The 5,285-nt window shown below is 42.3% G+C and overlaps 1 protein-coding gene across 4 annotated transcripts in view; it reads right to left on the bottom strand.

The window, feature by feature from the left end:
- Positions 1-3,890, bottom strand: part of Echdc1 (ethylmalonyl-CoA decarboxylase 1) — a 49,595-nt gene extending 45,705 nt beyond the window's left edge. The window contains exons 1-2 of one of the 4 annotated variants that reach the window (XM_008833594.3): positions 3,717-3,890; positions 238-422 (exon numbers count right to left, since the gene is read on the bottom strand). The gene's annotated coding sequence lies outside the window, so the exon portion shown is untranslated. The remainder of the gene's footprint in view (positions 1-237; positions 423-3,716) is intronic. The other 3 variants (XM_017798246.2, XM_029563714.1, XM_008833584.3) reach the window with 3 other exon arrangements.
- Positions 3,891-5,285: the final 1,395 nt, after the last annotated feature.

Here is a 5,285-nt window from a genome sequence, read left to right as displayed (position 1 = left end):
TCTCTCTCTCTCTCTCTCTCTCTCCCTCCCTCCCTCCCTCCCTCTCCCTTTTTCTCTCTCTCTTTCTTTTTGAGACAGGGTCTCCCTGTAGCTCCAGTTGGCCTGGAACTTGCTATGTAGACCAGGCTGGCTGCAATTTGCCTGCTTCTGCCTCCCGAGTGCTGAGATTCAAAGTATGAATGAATCATCACACCCAGCTCTTATTGACCAGTCTTGATCTCTGTCTTCCTCACTTACCTTTCCAAAGGAAGACTGTGATCTTGTTTCTGTAAAAGACAATAATGTGAGCCTGCTTCCACTGGTACTGCTTCTTTGATCTGGTTAATTCTGTCCTCTCTTCTCCTCTCTACTGGCCAATTTTGCTCTGCATACTATCCTTCATATATTAGAAAAAGAAACCTGTAATTATCTTTAATCTCTCCCTGTAAGAGAGCCACAGAGAGTACATATCAGGGTTCTGTTGACCTGTTTCTGGTTTACAAAAAAATAAGTTGTCAAGATGACTTACTATCTCAACTTACAAAACTGGGTAACCTATAGCTTCAGAGCCAAACATAGTAAGCCAAGGCTTGTTTTCCCATGGGTTACATATGCTCTGTGCATGTGCCTCTGGGCCTCTGGGCAAGATCAAATATAAAGAGATGACTAATTAACAACATTGATTTAGAGCAAAAGTTTTGATGTCCACACGGATCATATCTTTAAATAAAAATGATAAAGAAACTTGATAAGGAGTTACATAGATATTTAAATATCTATGTTTTTCATAATGTTTTGTTTAGGAAAAAGACCAAGAAATTAAACTATAAAATATGGCGTAAAGTCTTATAAAACCATTAGCATTTTTAGTTTTTACTATAGGTTAGTAGAATCAATATTTTACTTTCATTTATAAGGGGTCTTTCTGCTCTGTCAAATACATTGTCTCTCCATCCAACATCTGACAACTCTAGCACACTTAATATGAATGCTATCAGATCTATGTCCCCATATCTTTAAATCATTAAACACTTAGATCTTTCTGTAACAGTAGTACTTTGCCACATTAGGAAACTTGGATCTGTGAAATGCATACTTCCTCAATAAAGCCTTCTAATATGCCATGTATCCGTTCTTCTATTAATTCATATTTTTTCTCTCATTCTTCCCTCATGCTATGCCTCTCCTAATACTGTTCTTTCTTTTCTCTTCTCATCCTACATTCTTTAACTGTACCGCAGTAGTAGCAGAAAAATTCAAGGATACTATTTAAGCCTGCCAGACCACTGACCGAAACATTAGGAACCCAATACTAAAAAAAATGGTAACAGTTTATCATACATGCTCTCATCTCAACTCTAAATTCGCACAGTAAAATACAGAATGTCTTAGGCGCTAAGGAGAGGACAAGGTATTAGAGACATCAATGAACCACTGGTAATACCTGAAAATACAAGTTTATAGCACTTAAGATTCAGGTGCTGTCATAGAAGCAAGTAAATAATCTGTATTTACTTTGCTATCATCAACACAAGACAATAAAAATGTTCTAAGGCATTTCATTTAGAGGCACAGACCTCTAAAATTTGTCATACAGGCTGCTTGGGTGTACTAGTACAAAACATACTAGGCCAGCTGAGCAAGCTCACAGGATGAAAGGAAGGATATCCTTCTGGCCATCTGACACCAAAGGTTTCACTCTTCAATTTCTATACTATAGTTGTTCTATTAAAGGGTCTTAAATCCAGAATCTAATACAACTTTGTATTTAATAAGAAATTAGTTTAAGGTAGTAAACAAAGGAAATCCAAAAGGGACTTTAGACTGGAATATGTAACCTGTTTCTCAAGTTTTCAACTTTAGATTAATCAACTCCCTTTCAAGTTTCATTACATGCCACCCACACCCAGTGAAAACGAATAACATTCATTTCCTCAAATCCTTGTTTTCTATCGTTTCAAATATCAGCACATATGACCTCTCTGTTATGTTTTTTTGTTATTTCAGAGAGTAATTCCAAGTCATCTCCTCTAACTTGGTAGGCTACATAAAATCTCATCTGCACTATCACCATCTATGTCATCAATACCCTCACTATCCTAACTACTTTTGGCATATTGCGCTACCAAATTTAGCTGCCAACAAGGCATTTGGAGCACTTAAAATTATGCTTCCAAATAGTAATCTTCAATCATAGTTTTCTTAAAACAAATTCTATACACAGGTTTACGAATCTGATTGCTGGCCAACTCAGCATTTATCCAGTTCATTCTTCTAACATCCCTTTTCAGCTACATGCTTTCTTACAAGCAGGTTTCCCTTACTAGGATGATGATCACTCTATGCATCCCAATTGGTCATGAGCTGATCATTTTTCAAGTAAGAGACCAATAAGATATCAAGACAAAAACTATTTTGTAGCTGTTAGATAAAAAGGTGGTGGGGGTCAGGATCGCCACGAAACAGAAACAAAGAGGGACTCTGGCAAAGAGAGCGTTTCATTGGGTTTGGCAGGGCTGGTGTGAGGAAGAACTAGCCGCCTAATGGCTGCAGGGGGGTAGCTTATAAAAGGGTAGAATGCCAAAAAAAAAAAAGAATATTTTTCTGCTGCCTGGGACTGTTTTGAGGGGCTGCTTGCTCCTGGAGGGTGTAGGGGTCTGTACCTGATGAAGCTTATCAAGGAAAACATCTACTGTAAAACATGTTTTTCTATAATTACAGGGGTCCTGGAATTAATTACACCTAAGGGTTTGGGAAACCTGTTTGTTAGCCTGTGGAGCATGCTCCGGTGATCACAATACGTTGGTCATTAATTTTCCCAGAGCTGTTTTTATTAACTTGCAGGTGGCTGGGTAGACTCAGTTCCTCTTAGAGGCCTTATGGTTTCTAGGTCTGGGGTCACCTGGATCTGAACCCTATCAGTAGCCACGCCTCTTCCCCCTCAGCAGATTTCACAATTAAATCTCTCTATGCCCCAGTCTCGTATCAACAAAGCCCTAATTCGTCAAAGCAGTCTTCTATTATCTTGCCCATGTCTCAATTCCTGTAGCACCCAGAGCACATTAGAGGGTAACACATTATGGAATCACATTAAGCTAAGATAAAAGTATTGATTTAGACGACCTCTTGGGAAATCTTTTCAGCCAGAAACTCATCTGTGATTTGGTAAATAACAGGGCCTGGGAGAAGGAGCCCGAGAGTGGGAATATATCTAACTAACACATGCCAAAGGTTGGGTTGCTCTTTCGTTTTTGGAAAGTTGGCTGCACCAAATACATAGGAAATGTTTCAAATTCGCAAGATAATTGAGTACACAAGTGTACGACTATTACGGCTCTCCCAAGGAGCATTAAGTTTTCATGGGAATTCGAAAGTATTCAGAAATTCATTTTGTGCACCAAAATCAAGCCACCTTGTCCTTTGAAAATGTTAACGCCGCTGTATTTACATGTTCTCTGAAAAACTCATAAGCATCTTTTCCCACCGCCCTTCAGCACCTCGGGAGCCCTCCGGTGGCCGGCACTGCCTTCCCGCGCCAGTAGAGGGCAGTGCGCCTGCCCGGTAACTCAAGGCGCGGCCCTGCGCTCCTGCGCTCGCGGTTCACGGGGAAAGGCGCTCCTCATCTCCCTATTCGACAGTCTAGGGCTTTTCCAGGGCGGAGCCTGACGGCCGGCCGTCCACACACCTCGCTACCCCTTCCGCTTTCCCGAGACCCTCTTCCACTCCCCGTACTCCACCTTCTGCGGTCTCGCTTCCGCTCCGCGCGACCCTCTTCCGCTCCGCGCACCTTTCTGGCCCCGGCTTCCTCTCTCGGCCTCAGCCCGCTTCCGCTCCCAGGGGTTCAGCCAGCTCCCCCGCCGCTCCTCTAGGCGTCCTGCTCTGCACTCACCCAGGCCTTCCTCTCCCGGCGCTCCTGGGGCTCCCCTAACTGCTCCCACGGCTCCGGAAGTCCCGCCTTTTCCAGCCAGATTCACTTTTCCCCTAAACTTCAGGAGCTTGCTGAAGGTCTCAAGTTAGTGATATTCTTGGTTGACCTTTCTGCCGGGCAGGGTTTAGACTAGGAAAGGGAGTCCCTTAATCCCTTCTTACTCTGTCCCACTGTAAACGTGGGAAGAAGGGGAGGGAAGGAAGCCATTTGACCAGGATAAAGAAAAGGGGAAAAGTAAAGAAGGCTGGGCCTTTTTAGGTTTGAGATTTACTGGGGCGTGAAGGAAGTAGTTTGTAATTTAAAAAATATAGCTATGTAGTGGATACCATGAATGTTAGTCTTTTTAAAGCTCAGCAAGCTTAAAATTCTGTGCCAGTACCAATTTTATAACAGGTATTAACTGGAAATTAGATAAAAGCAGAGGTCCATTTTGCAGCAAGATTGGAATAGTTTTGTCCCAGAGAAAGGCCTAAAATTAGGTCTTAGGTAGATCATGTCAAAGATAAAGTGGTAGAAACGTTTTAGTAACTACAAACAATAGTGGAATGTGCTTTGGTCTGTTCCTAGTTATACAGACGTAATTTCGATATTTTAAAAGAAGGAGCGTCCATGTGCCATAATCAGAGAACTTAAAATTACAGCCTAGTCGGTGTAGATGATCTTAGGCCAGTAATACTGCATTTTATATACCATAGATAACCTACAGCAACTCAGAGAAACAAAGGCTTTGCCCTTCTTGAAAGGTGTGCCTCTGAGACCCTTGAAAAAGTACTGAATGGTAAGAGATACATAGTTAAAATTGTAAAGTCCTTTCTAGTAACTGCTGCTAAGAAAGAGGTCCAATACAGGTTTGACTGTGCATACCTGTAAATCCCAGCACTTTGGGAGATGGATGCAGGAAGATAAAGCCTTCATGGACACTCCCAGCATGATAGCAGAAGCCTTTTTTTAGTATTAGATTTAGGAGACCAGAAAAAGGAAGGAGCTTTGAGATTAGAAATGAGTCAGAGCCAGACCTTCAACAGGCAGGGAATGCGTTCCTTTATTCAGAAATCACAGCAAAGGACAGCCGCCTTACCAAGGAAATAAAGCCTCTGCATTGAAGGGAGGAGCAGTTTGGACTTATATAGGAACTCTGTTGAACACAGCTGCAGGAGTTAACTTGGTGCCAGGGTCTGGTGTCCTTGGGTGATAGAGGGTCTCTCTCCCAAGATTATTTTCTCAGGGATGTGAGCTGTCTTAGGGCACTAAAGGAGACGGTTGGCTCCATAAACAGTCTCCCTTAGTCCTGGGAGTGACCAGTTGATAAGGCTTGTGCAAGGCTACCCTGCCAATTTAAGACCAGTTAGCCACTTTAAGGGATTTATGGCTTCCCTGA

Source organism: Nannospalax galili, unplaced genomic scaffold (assembly GCF_000622305.1).
Source record: "Nannospalax galili isolate Female #2095 unplaced genomic scaffold, S.galili_v1.0 scaffold831, whole genome shotgun sequence".
NCBI lineage: Eukaryota > Metazoa > Chordata > Mammalia > Rodentia > Spalacidae > Nannospalax > Nannospalax galili.
The sequence above is the reverse complement of the archived record's forward strand: the minus strand, read 5'-3'. Positions and strand labels throughout refer to the sequence as shown.